At 40.4% G+C, this 16,377-nt stretch overlaps 1 protein-coding gene across 2 annotated transcripts in view; it reads left to right on the top strand.

The window, feature by feature from the left end:
• The first annotated feature begins 242 nt into the window (after positions 1–242).
• The window catches only part of ITCH (itchy E3 ubiquitin protein ligase), a 143,194-nt gene continuing 127,059 nt past the window's right edge, over positions 243–16,377 (top strand). For both annotated transcript variants that reach the window (XM_042931177.1, XM_042931178.1), the window contains exons 1-2: positions 243–346; positions 4,297–4,373. The gene's annotated coding sequence lies outside the window, so the exon portion shown is untranslated. The remainder of the gene's footprint in view (positions 347–4,296; positions 4,374–16,377) is intronic.

The raw sequence follows: 16,377 nt of genomic DNA, 5'->3' as shown, positions 1-16,377 counted from the left end.
TGGCTTTTGGAAATCACAGCTACAATCTTTAGCGGTTGGGGGAAGGAGGGTGCTTTAAAAAAAAAAAAAACAAAAAAAACCCCGAAAAACGCCTAGAGCGGTTGGGAGCAATCCCAGAGTCCCTCCCATCTAGAGGCGAGCAAACTCCGCTGTAGCTGCACTCCGCAGCTCCTGCCAACCCTTCTGGCCGGTGCGCAAGGCCTTCTGGGGCCTGTGGTCCACATCCCTGCCGAGCCGGAGCGCCTGCGCGTTGGCCGCCAACTCGCTCTAGTCGCTGTGGTCGGGGCTCGGGACCGGCTGCCATCTTAGTCGAGGGACTGAGGAGTCGTCGCCGCCCCGAGTCCCGGTAAACACCGGCGGGCGGACTGGGGGCAGTTCTGGGTAGAGGGGGTAGCCCGCATGAGAGTGTCCGAGGAGAACCAGGGGTGAAGGAGTGCGGGCGCGCGGGTGGGGTCCTTAGAGCCACCACTGCTCTCTCACGGAGCCGGTGCCCGTGGGGGGCGCGGGGAGCTCGGGCTAGTGGCCGAGGGGTGGGTTGGCCGGAGGCGCGGAGGAGCCACTGTCTGGCCGGCGGCGTGGGGGAGCCCCTCGCCTTGCTGGCGTCAAGTCGTGAGAGGGCTGGGCCGTGGCGGGCGCCAGCAGGGTCCGGCCCCGCGCCCCTCAGCCCCGCCGGGGGCCACTCTCCCGCGGCCCGGCCTACGCTCGGGCCCGGCGGCAGCGGCCGCTCCGGCCGACGTGGCCCTGTGAGGGGCGGCGGCCGGGCCCACCTGACGCTCGGCTGGCCTTACCGAGACTTTTTGGAGCCCCTAGTCGCGAGGCTGGCCCAGCATAGCGGCTGCCTCCTCTTTCTTCCACTCCCCTCCTCCCTCCATTGTCCCCCATCGTGGTGGTCCCGGCCCCGGCGCCCTTTTCGGCGCCCGCCGCCCCGTCGGCACCTCCCGGCGTCGAGTTTTGCAGACGTGGGAGCTGTCACTGCCCTCCCCCTTGAGTGTCCTTTTCTTTAGCAGAGAAAAGACAAAAGTAGCTGTGAACGTATTCTAAAGGTCGAAACGTGAGGAGGACGTGACTTAGGGGGAACTAAGCGGGGAACTCAAGTGTTCAGACGCAGTCCAGGGCCACGACTCAAAGAGAAACACAGGGTTTGTGCGCTGAAGGTAGACTTTGGGCCTAAAGAGGTGTAACAAGGTGAACGCGCAAACCACCCGAAATTCACGATTTCCCAGTAACAACTCAACTAGTTTGTTGGTTGTATGCGTATCTTAATCTTGTTACGTTTTCTGCCATGGTTCTACAGCTTCAGTATACCTTTTTGGGAGTGAGTGTTGAGGCAGAAGAGTGGGATTTTTTTTCTTTGAAAATTCATGAGGCACTGGTGCCAGCCACTTATCATTGCACTTAGTTAGGGTCTCCCACATCTATTACTAATATAATTCGATTTTAAGCAAGTGTAAAGGCAGTGTATTTCCACCTTCAAAATCGGCTAAGGATTTCTCAGTTGAAATAAAGTTCTCATGGCAGATTGCTGAGAGCCTGCACTGTGTATTCATAGATGTACTCGAGGTACAGTTACTTCATTCTTAAGATTAGAAATGAAGGTGGAAATTCAGCTGCTGTTTTTAAACAGAGAATGTAAGTTTTTTGGGTGTGAGTCCAAAAATAATTCCTTCATGTTCAGTATATGAATCAAGTCAGAAAGGATATGAAATAAAAAACAAGTGCAAAATACTTTTTCACAGTATTCTAGAGGGAATCATTTCTAAATTCTTTTTAAAAAATTCTTTTCATCTATTGGAAGAGACAAACAAACCAGTAGTTCCCAAATTTGCCCATTAGAATAGGAATTCCAGGATCTCCTTTCCTGAGATTGATTTAGTAGGTCTGCTTTGGCCCTGAAGAATTTTTTTTTTTTTTTTTTAAAACATGCCTCAGGAAATTCCATTGATCTTGGGAACCACTGAGGCAAACGGTACTGTGGACCTACCAAGGAATTCTCAAAAAGCTTTGAGACCGAAGAGGAAGTGACCAGTTCTGTCCGGGGTTGGCCGAGGAGGTCACAGGAGGTCACGGGAACTGCTCCTGGTCCTGTTGGGTCTTAGATGATGAATAGGAGTGTGATAAGGGTGGGGAAAAGGATGGATAGGACAGTGGAAACACAATGCTGTGTGTAAATGCAGAAGATTGTAGGAGAAAAAGGGTTCAGGGAGTGGGATGGGGAAGGAGAGCATTGTGGGACATGAGGTCAGAAAGGTAAAAGGAGGTAACCATATGAAAAGTTCTAAGCATGACGCTAAAAAACTCGAATTTTATGTTAGCAGTGGATTCAGATTTTAAACGGGAAAGTGATCTCAGTACGTGTGTTGTAGAAAGATTGCTCTGGTAATGAGAGTAAAAGGATGGAAAATGGCTATTGCAGAAGTCTAGCTGAGAGGTGAAAAGGCTTGATTTTGGAGGGAGGCTGTGGGGATGATCAAGGGATTGGATTTAGTTATTTACTAATGCATTATTGTTGCCATATTTTTGGATGAGGAATTTTTAGGTCCAGACTGGGTAAAAGACTCTTGTTCTGTATAAAGAACCCATTAGCAAATCTGAATAACATTGCCAAGTTATATATATTAATGGTATGAGAACGTATTGTTCATTAGCACTTTTGAAAAGTTAGAACCAGATTGGGTGCAGTTTGGAGGGGAGCTTGGAGATTAGACTGAAATTTATGACTGTCAACACTATTGATCTAAGATTGTTTGAAGTGTTTTTCTCTCACACTCAGAAACTTGGTATTAGAATTTTAGAGTTGGAAGAGATTGCAGGGACTATTTAGTCCATGGTGGCAAATATATGTTGGTTTATGGACCAACCAAACTTTGAAATAGCTGCCAGAAGCATGGTATTGAGAAGGATTTGGGTCATATGTATTCTCTGGGAAAGTGAGTTATGATTGATTAGTGATGCTTTCTGTGGACACAGTTATCTAGTGGGAGATGTATGTGCCAGGTATATGCCATCCTTAGACTAGTTCAACCTATTAGTTTTCTGTTTAAAAAAAAAATCCAAAACAGGTTAAATAATTTACCTAAAGTAGTTAAGAGTTAGAGCTAGAAGTAGAACTGAGTTTGTAACTCTTAGTTTGTTATTCTCCAGTGTTATCAAGATGAATGTGTGCTGCTAAAGAGCTTTTGGTATTAGACCGAAAGAAAAAGGGTATTTCTAGCCTGTGCCTCTTGACTGTTTAGGTAAGAGTTTGACAAGGAACTTTGGCCTAGAAGTAAATTTTGTTGTATTTATTCTGACTTAAGACATTTGTTGTTAGTACTGATAGGAAGTAGTCACCTGTTTGTGGTTTTTTTGTTTTCTGCTTTTTTTTTTCACTTCCTTGTTTCTCACCATTCTCTCAGTTTTAGGTTTGGGGATTGGTTTCCTTTATGTGAGTTAAGGCGAAAGTATATAACTGACTTACTTTCTTCTTTCTTTCTTTCTTTCTTTCTTTCTTTCTTTCTTTCTTTCTTTCTTTCTTTCATACTTACAGCATTTCGCCAAATTCTAGGCTCATAATAAGCGCTTAGTAAAGTCATGTTGGTTTTTGTAGCTGTACATGAAGCTAGTTTTGAGTCAATATAAATTAGCAGGTGGGGGATTTGCAGAATTGAATTACAGTATTATCTGGTTAGTAGATCGGCCCTCAGCTAAAAATATTGGGTTGGAAACTAGCCTCACAACTAGTAGTCATTAACTAGGAGCTGTTCTTCCTTCTGTTTAGCAGTGCTCTGTATTTGGAAAAGTGCTGCCACTTCAGCTCTTTTGCATTCAGAACTGACTATACTCTGATCCTTGAAGTGCTTTTTCTTTTCCTATCCCTAGGAGCCTCCCAAGTTGCAGGGATCATCCTTACGGTGACCCCAATAGTTAGAGTATATGCTTATATTGCCATCCTCATTTTGTCATGCAGACATCATAGCCAGGTGGACTTCATCCCCATACTATGTTTGGGTCCTTTTCCCCTTGACTCACTTTATCCTGCCTGCCCTATCAAAAACTATCTATCTCCCCTCCCCCAATGATCTATCCCATGAAACTTTTATTTTATTATTTTTTTCAAGTAATCTCTGTGTCCAACATAGGGCATGAACTCATGACCCCAAGATTAAGAGTCACATGCTCTACCAAATGAGCCAGCCAGGTACCCCTTTTCCATGAAACTTAAAAAGACATTGTGTTGTCAGGTTCCCAAGGTCATTGCTAATCTGATATGTTTAACCATAGGAATAACATGTTAATGGACCCTCCTTCCCCTCTCAGGTAACATGCATTTAACAGTGGCCTTCTGGAGACAACGCCTTAACCCAAAGAAGTGACTCCAGCTGTGAGAACTTCAGGTACGGTGGCAGGCCTGTGAAAGAGATTGGGGGGCAGGAATGGTGCAGAGGGTGAGCTCTGGTCATATAACTGCTGTGGGGAGGGAGGTAGGAGAAAGAGGATGTTGGAGAAATAGGCAGTTTCCACTTGGATCTGAAACCGAGTCTCCTCTATAAGCATTAACCTATGAGCCACACTTTGCCCTTACTTTAGGTGCTCTGACTTTTTTTTTCTTTTTTAAGTTTATTTATTTGAGAGAGAGAGAGAGAGAATGAATTTGCGGGGGAAGGGTAGAGAGAGAGGGAGAGAGAGAATCCCAGGCCTGCTCCAAGCTCTGCACTGAGTGTACTGTGGGGCTTGATCTCATGAGCATGATGTCAGATTATGACCTGAGCAGAAATCAAGAGTTGGACATTTAACCGAATGAGCCAAACCAGGCGTCCTTGACTTCTCTGTTTTTCTAGTTTTCTTGAACATATACTTTTCCCACTTAGCGCTGTTTTAACGTTTTATTTATTTTTGAGACAGAGAGAGACACAGCATGAACGGGGAGGGGCAGAGAGAGAGGGAGACACAGAATCGGAAGCAGGCTCCAGGCTCTGAGCCATCAGCCCAGAGCCCGACGCGGGGCTCGAACTCACGGACCGTGAGATCGTGACCTGAGCCGAAGTCGGAAGCCCAACCGACTGAGCCACCCAGGTGCCCCAAGCGCTGTTTTATAAACATTTATTCTGTGTATTCTTGTCCAGATATGTGCAGGTGTACAGTTAAAAAGTGTAAGTAAAAAGAAGGCAACATGATGAAGCGGAAAAAGATTAGAGGACTTGGAAAGAAAAGGTCTGGGGTTCTGATTTGATTCTGCCACTGACAAACTGACTTTTGACAAGTTATTTAATCTTGCCTGGACTCAGTTTATATATCTGTAAAATAGATGCATTGATTTCTGCCTGACTTTCTGACATTGTTGTGAGGCTCAAATAAAATAATACAAGTTAAAGCTTCAGAAAAAAATGAATTTACAACTTAAGACATTATCTGAGTCTACAAGGACAGTCATTGGCAGTAATACTGAGAAGGAAAACATGAGAACAGGACAAATTCACTTTAAAGGATCAGGAGAGAGAAAAAGAAGACTACTGGATAAGAAAGAAAAGTAGAGCATGATAACAGTCAAACAGGAAGAGAATAAGGAGTGAATGAAGTAGAACTAATGAATTGGTAGGTGAGAAAGCTGAATAGGACAAAGAGTTGTCCCTTTCACTTGCCTCACTCTAACCTTGCGGCTCTTTGTTATCATTACCACTTCTCTTCATATAAATGTCCTATCCATACTTAGATTCCTTTCTTCACCGTAAACATCAGTGTTTATTCGTACCTCTGTGTGACCCTTTGTGTTTAGTTTATATTTTTGTTAATTGTCCTGTAAATGCTTAGAGACCAAGACTATGATTTGCTTGTTATGGTGTCCATGGCCATTACTATTAAAAAATGTGTGCTTACTCTGTTCTTTTTTATAATTATGGAGAGAAAGGAAGGAGATAGGGGGAGCTTTGTGAAAGATAGTAGGAAAGGAAGTGGCTAAGAGGGAAAGTAGATAAACAAGACATGGTGAGAAGAATTCTCAAAAATAATGAAAGGAAATACATGAAAATGAAAAATACATAGAGCAAAAAAAAAGGGGGGGGGGAAGGAGATGGTGTTATCTGCAGCAAAAGAACAAGGCAGCTTTCATTTCTTTAATGGTGATGTAATACCTCACAAAAAGTTATGTGTTGGGAAAGATCATTCTCCATACCAAGTATCTTTAAAATATTTCCAAAAGTATCCACTGCATCCTGAGCTCACAGAATAGTTCTTTGTGGAAAGAAAACTAGGGCAACATTCAGGAGACCTGGGTTCTATCCTTGGTATTACTTGTTACTTAGTTCTGTAGTCTTGGGCAATTCACTTAAATCCCTGGGCCTCCGCTACCTCACTTGTCTATTAAAGGTATTGAACATGATGATCTCTCAGTTTTCTTCTAGCTCACTCTTTGATTATATTTTGTGTTTCATGGGCTGACTCACTAATTTTTTAGGGCTTTCTTGATATCACAATATAAGATAGGCCTTAGAAATATCTTTTTTTTTTTTTTTTTAAAGAAATGGAAGTCTTCTTTAAAAATTTTTTATTTTTATTAAAAAATTTTTAAATTTTTATTTTATCTTAGCACAATTTGGGGAGGAGCAGAGAGAGGGAGACACAGAATCCAAAGCAGTCTCCAGGCTCTGAGCTGTCAGCGCAGAGCCCAGCATGGTGCTCAAACCCACAAACCGTGAGATCATGACCTGAGCCAAAGTCAGACGCTTAGCTGACTGAGCCACCCAGGTCCCCCTATTCTTTTTATTTTTTAATGTTTATTTCTTTTTGAGAGGGAGAGAGAGAAAGAGAGAGCAAACAGGGGAGGGGCAGAGAGAGAGAGGGAGACACAGAATCCAAAGCAGGCTCCTGGCTCTGGGCTGTCAGCAGGAACCCATCTACCACGAGATTCTGACCTGAAGGATCGTGACCTGAAGCTTAACAGACTGAGCCACCCAGGGGCCTCACCCAGTATTTTTTTTTTTTTTTTTTTATGTTTATTTATTTATGGAGGGGAGGGGCGGAGAGAAAGGGAGAGAGAGAGAGAATCTCAAGCCAAATCCACACCCAGCCCAGCACTGAGCCTGACATGGATCCCAGGATTGTGAGATCATGACCTGAGCCGAAGTCAGACGCTTAACCGACTGAGCCACCCAGGTGCTCCTTACCAGTAATTATTATAAAAAGCAAGGTGATAAATACTATAATGAAGATCACACTGCATTGCAGTTTAAAGTACTAACTTTAGTCTTTTGCTTCCTTTAATATAATTGAATATGTGCTAAGTGCTGCTCTGTGCTGTGTATTGTAGAGACTCATGCTGAAAAAAAAGCAGTCCCTGCCCTCAAGAAAGTTCGAGTATTTTTTCACATCTGGAAACTGCTTACCCTAATTTTCCCTTCTGTCCCAGGAAGTTTTATACTGTATCATCACTTCATGGTTTTAATCTAAGAATTCATATGCATATTTGAGCTTGCCACACTCCAGAAATGTTTGATAACATACTTGCTTTCTGCGAAAATGTATATTTTATTGGATCTGACGTTTTTTCTGTCAGTGACAGAGAAATTTTTCTTTTAAGATATGGAAAATATCCAAATGCCATCTGGATGGCATGTTTAGGTGGACTTTGGTTTGCTTCTTATTCATTCAGAGAAAGAGTAAGATCTATAATTTAGCCTTGATTAGTTGTTCCAGGGAATCCAGTTAGTCACAGAGGAGAGGATGCTACTCGAAAGGAATCATATTGTAGGGGTTAACAATGTGTACTGGAGTTTGGTTTTGAATTTTGGCTCTACCATGCATTGGAGGATGACTTTGGGCAAGTTCCTCATCTGTAAACTAGGAATAGTAATAGCATATTACTATATATGGTTGTGTGGATTAAATAAGATAATGTATTTTTGCTTGAACAATAGTTGGTTCAAGTATTAGTTGCTACTGTTATTATCATTCCTACCAACCTTGTCTTAAAATTATTGTCTCAATTCATTAATTCATAAAGTAAGCTTATCTAGGGTGAGCATTGTAAATTTAAATGCCTATAAGGGCTAAATGAACATTTTAAATAATAATGATCAGGTTGGGATTAAGTGAACTAGGGAATTCATGTTCCTCTAATGAGGTAGCTGTTAAGTAGCTTTGGCTTACCTTTTAATTTTTTATTTATTTTATTAAAAAATGTGTTTAACATTTACTTATTTTTGAGAGAGAGAGAGAAAGCAGGGGAGGGGCAGAAAGAAAGGGAGACAGAGTCCGAAGTGGGCTCCAGGCTCTGAGCTGTCAGCACAGAGCCTGACACGGGGCTCGAATTCACGGACAGGGAGATCATGACCTGAGCTGAAGTCGGACGCTCAACCGACTGAGCCACCCAGGCACTCCTTTGGTTTATCCTTTTAAAAAGTTAAAGGTAAAATTGACCATTTTAACCAATAAAAAATACATAATTCATGGGGTGCTTGGATGGCTCAGTTGGTTAAGCGTCCAACTTTTTTTTTTTTTAAATGTTTGTTTATTTTTGAGAGAGAGAGACAAAGTGTGAGCAGGGGAGGGGCAGACAGAGAGGCAGACACAGAATCTGAAGCAGACTCCAGGCTCTGTGCTGACAGAGCCTGAAGCCTGCTTAGGATTCTCTCTCTTCCTGTCTCTTTGACTCTCCTCTGCTCATGTGTGTGCTCTCTCTCTCTCTCTCCCTCCCTCTCAAAATAAATAAATAAACAAACATTTAAAAAAAAGTGTAATTCAGTATCGGCTAACTATTGACCTAGTGGGGAGTACAGGACGACGTGTGGCCTGAATATCTTTTTTTTTCTAAACAGAAGCAGGGAATCTAGGTTTTGTGAGAAACCTTTTATTTATTTACTTTTTTAACATTGGCAACTTTTGAAATCATAATATAAACACTGTGGGCCAAGCAAATCACCACTGTGGGTAGGATTTGTCTTATGGGTTGCCACTTTGCAACCTCTGTTCTGGCGCTTGACTTTTTGCATCATAACCCATGTTCCCTGCCTTCTGGGAAGAAAGTCCTTACCCACATAAAGTTTTAAAACAGTTCATGCAATACCTCAGAGCAGTCTAGGGCTGAATGAGAAGTATGCAGAATAATTATTAAGGCAGAGAGGAGGAGGAAAGTTATTTAAGAGTGGAATTCAGATGGGCAAAGGTATGGAGACCGGAATGGACTTCAGATGGTAGTAGTACAGTGAGTAGATAAGTTGGAGTTTAGATTAGTTTGAAGAGGCTGTATGTGGGCCTGGTAATACAAGAAAGCTTGGAAAAATTAAAAGACCAGACTTCTTGTTTTGGGATAACCTTAAGTCCTATTGACTGACAGGATAAAATGGTATTTTATGGCAATTTATTAGGTAATATTGAGGTCTACAGAATTTACTAGGGTTGGTAGTTTTTGGAGGCAAGGTGACGAGGCTAGGGAGGCAGGTGATAGTGGGAATGAAAAGGAAAGGACAAAAGATTGTATAAGACACAAAAGCATATATATGGGTCACCCTGTGACAGTGGGACCCTGCAGTAGATAAAGAGGGCCAATTGTGAAAGCTTTTCCCCTATTCATTCTTTTGTAAAGACTGGGATACGTGAAGATAATACTATTATCCCTCCTTTTTCATGTTATGGATCTTGCTTTATCACTCTCTCAGCCTTAGCACCCTCCTTATTGATGGATCACATACATAGTCTTATGATTTCCTGGCTTGCACAAGTAGAATAGATAAAAGAGGAAACAAAGTAGTTTAGCTGCTTATCACATTTCTAGTTTTGGATTTTTGGTGATCTCTGTTAACCTCTATTAAGTTTCATTAGACTTTATACGTGGAATTTTTGTATTTACCAAAGTTTGGAAACACTGACAAATAGCGTGCTCATGGGAAAGATATAGAATTTTGCTGCAGAAACTTGACATGATAATTAATTCATGATCTAGAATGTTTAAAGAAACTGATAAATGTTGTAGAAAGGTGGAATGTGTATCCTGTATAACTTTAGAAAGTGATTTTTAGGATTTTATTTTCACTAGGTCTTTTGGCTTGTTTATAGTTTCTCATGAAAATTTTTGTGACATGTTGCAGGGAAGTTATTCCTTGGCTAAAATGCCAAATGTAGTTATTTCTAAGTAGGCTTTTTGGTAAGTAAGCTGAGTAGTATGTTAGATGTAGCCTGAGTATTAAGAATACTTGAGATGCAGCAATATTTCCCTCATTGATGAATAAAAGTACTGAACCGAACCTCTGAAAAGTACAAAAAGTTGCTGTCGTCAGAGAGATGCAGCAGTAGGGTGAATAGATTTGAGCTAAATCTAAGTCTCATTTATGGAGAAGAGATTTTTTTTGTAAGCATGGTCTAACCTAGTTTTTGGAATTCATTTATTCTGAATATTGAAAGGGATTTCCAGGTGATTCATTTAATTATAGATAGCTTTGGAAGTGGGAAGGCAAGGAACACGAGAGAGGGATTAGCTGCATTTGTTTCTGTGGAAAGTCAGTAGTCAAAAGGAAATCCCAGATTATCTTTTTCTGTTCTTAAATTTTTTTTGGAGGAAAGATATTTACTACAGGTCTTAATTAAAAACTGTATTCAATATATATATTGAAATGTGCAGAACTTAGTTACTACGGCTTTTCTTTGTCTAGAGTGTTGCTTTTATCAGCTGTTATCTCCTTGCCCTTTGTCTTTGTCCTTGAGGGTTTTTTACTGTATTTCTTTATTTTGTTTTGCTGGTGTTTCAGGAGGGAATGAAACAATGGAGTGCTTATGTTCAGTCAGCCCTGTAAGTTTATTTTACCATATAAATTGATATTTTCATCTGTAGTAACAATGAAAATGATGAACTTATCCGTCCTGATTATTTTTTGTTTGTTTCTTATTGTGGTAAAATATACATGACATAAAATTGACCATTTTAACCATTTACAAAAAAATTTTTTTTAACATTTATTTGAGAGAGAGCACAAATGGGGGAGGGGTGGAGAGAGAGGGAGACACAGAATCCAAAGCAGGCTCCAGGCTGTCAGCACAGAGCCCAACACGGGGCTCGAACCCACAGACTGTGAGATCATGACCTGAGCCAAAGTTGGGCGCTTAACCAACTGAGCCACCCAGGCGCCCCAACCATTTTTAAGTGTTTAGTTTAGTGACATTAAGTACATTCACTTTGTTGTGTAGCTATTACCATTGTGCATCCTCAAGAAGTTTTTCATCATCTCACTGAAACTCAGTGCATATTAAAAAATAACTCAACCATTCCCCTTCCTTCAACCCCTGGTAACCACTATGCTACTTTTTGTCTCTGTATAGAATTTGACTATTTTAGGAACCTCATGTAAGTGGAATCATACATTATTTGTCCTTTATGTTTGGCTTGTTTCACTTTGCATGTCTTCAGGTTCATGTGTTAGTATGTGTCAGAATTTCATTCCTTTTTAAGGCTAATATTCCATTTTATGTGTGTACCACATTTTATCCATTCATCTGTTCATGGACATTTAGCTTATTTTCACCTTTTGGCTATTGTGAATAATGATGTTATGAATGTGGGTGCTGTTCTGAGTCAGTATTTTTAGGTATATCCCTAGAAATGGAATTCCGGGATCGTGCGGTAATTCTGTGTTTAATTTTTTGAGGAACCACCATACTGTTTTCCATAGCAGCTATACCATTTTAAATTCCCACTGGCAGTGCACAAGAATTCCTGTTTTCCACACTTAAACCAACATTTGTTATTTTCTGTTTTGTTTTTAAATAATCATCCTAATGAGTGAATAGGTATCTCTTTGTAGTTTTGATTTTCATTTCTCTAATGATTAATGATACTGTCTTTTCATGTACTTACTAGCTGCTAGTATATTTTTTGAGAAATGTCTGCTCAAGTCCTTTGCCCATTTTTTAATTGGATTGTTTGGATTTGGTGTCTTAATTATTTTATAGGCTTCTGTCCATATCTTTTCTGTTTCTGAGTCTACTGCTCTTCTCCTTTCCTGTTGTTGGCAAAGCAACAAGAACCATTCTCTCCAATGTATAGGCCCTTAGTAAATGTTTGATGATAAAAGGTTAAAAGTAGGGCTTTCTGGAAAGGTAAAGGTTGATTGGGGCAAAGCCTTCATTATAGTTTTGGAGTTCTGTATTCTCTTTTAACAACTTACTTGGTGGGGTAAACATTTATGAAAGATTATGCTTTTAGGCAAAGAAGTCCCTGTGTTACTTAAATTTCATTTTAGAGGGGCGCCTGGGTGGCTCAGTTGGTTGAGCGTCATGACTCTGTTTCATCTCAGGTCATGATCTCACGATTTGTGAGCTTGAGCCCCTTGTGTAGCAGGCACTGCTTGGAATTCTCTCTCTCCCTCTGCCCTTCCCCCACTCACATCATTGCAGATGTGTGTGTTCTCTTTCACTCTCAAAATATAGACGTTAAAAAATTTTTCATTTTAGAGAAGGAAAATTTCTTATTAAAAGAACTTTGATTTTTGTCTAAGAGGCTTGCTGTTACTGTTTGCCTAAAAAAATACAAGTAAGCTTGAGGTATCCAAAGAAGGGTTTTACTTTTTGTAATTCCTGTTTTCATCATTTCAATCTCATTCACCTTTTAAAAAGTAACCTCCATACCCAACGTGGAGCTCGAACTCACAACCCCAAGATTGAGAGTTGCTTGCTCTACTTACTGAGCCAGCCAGGTGCCCCTCAGTGATTCTTTTTTTTTTTTTTTTTTTTTTTTTAATATTTTATTTTTAAGTAATCTCTGCACCCAATGCAGAGCTTGAACTCACAACCCTGACCCAGATCAAGAGTCACATGCTCCAACAACTGAGCCAGCCAGGCACCTCTCACTTCTTAACTTTTTGTTATGTGATGATTTGGGATTACTTACTTTGAGACTGCTATTTATTAGGGTTTTTTGTTTTTGTTTTAGACAAGAGGAGGTTAGGAGTGATCCTAGACTTGATATACATCTTAATTTTGAAAAGGACAAACCTGAGTAAGTTCAAGTGTAGCAATGACATAAGTATATTTTGTTTTCCTGTTATCTTTTTGGCACCTTTAAGGAACCATGGTTTCATTTTTATTTATTTTTTAAATGCTTATTCTGAGAGAGAGAGAGGGACAGAAACAGGGAGAGGGAGAACCCCAAGCAGGCTCCATGCTGACAACGCGGGCTTGATCTCATGAACTGTGAGAACATGACCTAAGCCCAAATCAGTAGTTGAAATCAAGAGTTGGTCACTTAACTGAGCCACCCAGGTGCCCTGGAACCATGGTTTTAAATCATGAACACTGAACAAAGCTAGAGATCTCTGGTTTGGGCCACATCTTTTGTTCTGACTTTGGACAGTCTATTTTTATTGGATTGTTGTTATTGAGTTTTAAGAGTTTTATGTAAATTCTGGATATATCCTCTCTCAGATATGTATTTTACAAATATGTTCTCCCAGCTTTTGCTTATCTTGTCATTGTCTTAATAGTGTCTTTTGAAAAGTAGAAGTTCCTAATTTTGATGAGGCTTAATTTTTTTAAATTTATCGATTTATTTTTTTAAATTTACATCCAAATTAGTAAGCATCTAGTGCCACAATGATTTCAGGAGTAGATTCCCCAGTGCCCCTTACCCACTTAGCCCATCCTCCCTCCCACAACCCCTCCAGCAACCCTCAGTTTGTTTTCCATATTTATGAGTCTCCTCTGTTTTGTCCCCCTCCCTGTTTTTATATTATTTTTGTTTCCCTTCCCTTATGTTCATCTGTTTTGTCTCTTAAAGTCCTCATATGAGTGAAGTCATCTGATTTTTGTCTTTCTCTGACTAATTTCACTTAGCATAGTACCCTCCAACTCCATCCACGTAGTTGCAAATGGCAAGATTTCATTCTTTTTGATTGCCAAGTAATACTCCATTGTATAGATATACCACATCTTCTTTATCCATTCATCCATCAATGGACATTTGGGCTCTTTCCATACTTTGGCTATTGTTGATAGTGCTGCTATAAACATGGGGGTGCATGTGTCCCTTCGAAACAGCACACCTGTATCCCGTGGATAAATGCCTAGTAGTGCAATTGCTGGGTCATAGGGTAGCTCTATTTTTAGTTTTTTGAGGAATCTTACTGTTTTCCAGAGTGGCTACACCAGCTTGCATTCCCATGATGAGGCTTAATTTTTCAATTTTTTCTTTTATGGGTGGTACTTTTGTTGTCACATGTGAGAAATCTTTGCCTGACTGGGCAATCCATTTAACTTTCTTGGATTTCCATTTGCTTACTTACAAGAACAAATAAGATGTGTTTGATATTTTGACTTCTTTGAAATAGTAGTTTTATTTAGCATCTTTTTGGAGTCAAAATAGAGGCGGTAGTCTTTGGATAGAATACTAAGGTGAAAACCTACAGACCCAAATTGGAGTATAGAATTGGCTCTGCTTTTATAATTCTATTTATTTACTAATGGGTAAATGATAGTTTTCTCTTCTCCCCTCCCCCCACAATTACTTATGGCCGCCCTTGGATGTAAATGATTCTATGTGATTTTTTTCTGGGTTTTTGATACAATTTGAGTAACAATGCTTTTTGGCTCCTTTAAATAAAAATGTGTATAAATTTGTTTATAGTGTATACATACATAATACTCAGTAACTCATTAATATTGCCTCTAGTTTACTTGATAGTTCTTAGATTATGTTTAGAAATGATCTGAGAAAGGTTTGTTGGAAGGATGAGGGATGGTGGCTATCAGGATCTTGTATTTTGAGGGCAATTCATGGGTGTTAAGAGATGGTCAGAAACCAGAGTTTCCTGGGAGCCAGGAAGTTCAACCTTATATGTAATTAGGTTGTATAATTTCACACAAGCATTGTTTGCAAAAGAGAGCAGTATTTATTGTAGCACAATGGTAGTTATATTTATTGTGGCATATCAAATCATGAAACTCTAGCAGTAGATAGTCAAAAACAGGAAATAACTTGTGATAGTAGTTAATATTAAAATATTTGTTAGCTGTTTGAGAGAACAGAGGGAAAATCACCTAAAGTAGTGGGTACAGAGTTCAAACCAGCAAATAAATGCTAAAAGTTTGATTCTGGTGCCAGTTTCCTTAGATTCTGTTGTCATACTATTGAACCTTGGAAGTTATACCTTTGGGGGTGCCTGGGTGGCTCAGTCAGTTAAGTGTCCGACTTCAGCTCAGATCATGATCTCATGGTCCGTGAGTTCAAGCCCTGCGTTGGGCTCTGTGCTGTCAGTTCAGAGCCTGGAACTTGCTTTAGATTCTGTGTCTCCCTCTCTCTCTGCCCCTCCCCTACTCACACCCTCTCTATCAAAAAATGAATAAACGTTAAAAAAAAATTTTTTTTTAAAGGAAAGTTATACCTTTGTGTTTTCTCTTTGAATAAGATAATCATCTTTTGATGCATATGCTTTAGATCCACACCCATACACTTGGTTGGAAAATGGGAAGGGAGCTTTCATTTATCTGAGATCATTCACATGATGTTCAGAGCCAAGGTGTCACTTTTGAGAGGGAGAGGGAATGGTTTACATCTCTCTCTGCTAACGTAACTTTTTCCAGTAAATAAGAAGGCAACTTTTCCCCATCATGCGTGGGTTTGAGTTCATTCCCACTTACTGAGAATGTTATGGAAATGAGTATATACCTTTTAGCCCAACCCAAAGAACTCTTACCCCCCTCTAACAATTCCTTCAGGAACTCATACACCAAGTTCAGTTCCTTTGCTATCATTAGTGGAGAATGGGTTCTAAACATTGTTCCTTCTAGTTAGTCCCTGCTACAGTGACTGCAGAGAGCAGGATCTAGTTTTCAATCCAGCTGGGTGGTGTGGCTACTGGTTGCATGCACAGGAACCATTACCACCTCCATGTTCCACTTTCAACGGAATTGAGGCTCCATTCTTCACAGTAGTGGATGGCAAATGAATACAGAATTTTTAAAACCCATGCTTTGAAACATAGCTCTTTCACTTGAGTGGTGATTTGAGAACATGGTCAAGTGGCCTTGTCCAAAGGAGACTACTCAGTATTTACAGTTGCAGTGTATACTTCTGTATTTTATTTTATGAAAAAAATTTTTTTGATGTTTATTTATTTTTGAGAGAGAGAGAAGGAGGAGGAGGAGGAGGAAAAGAGAGAGAGACACAGAGAGAGAGAGAGAGAGACACAGAGAGAGAGAGAGAGAGAGAGACAGAATCTGAAAAAGGCTCCAGGCTCTGAGCTGTCAGCACAGAGCCCGAGGCGGGGCTCCAACCCATGAACCCTGAGATCATGACCTGAGTTGAAGTCGGTCACTTAACCGACTGAACCACCCAGGCACGCCTATACTTGTGTACTTCAGTAAGGCTGTTTGAGAGTTAGACTTCATTAGGTTTTAGTTCTCTGAATACCCCTGTGTACT

This window comes from Panthera leo, chromosome A3 (assembly GCF_018350215.1).
Source record: "Panthera leo isolate Ple1 chromosome A3, P.leo_Ple1_pat1.1, whole genome shotgun sequence".
NCBI classification, from domain to species: Eukaryota; Metazoa; Chordata; class Mammalia; order Carnivora; family Felidae; genus Panthera; species Panthera leo.
Note: the sequence above shows the minus strand (reverse complement) of the source record. Positions and strands in the feature narration are given on the sequence as shown.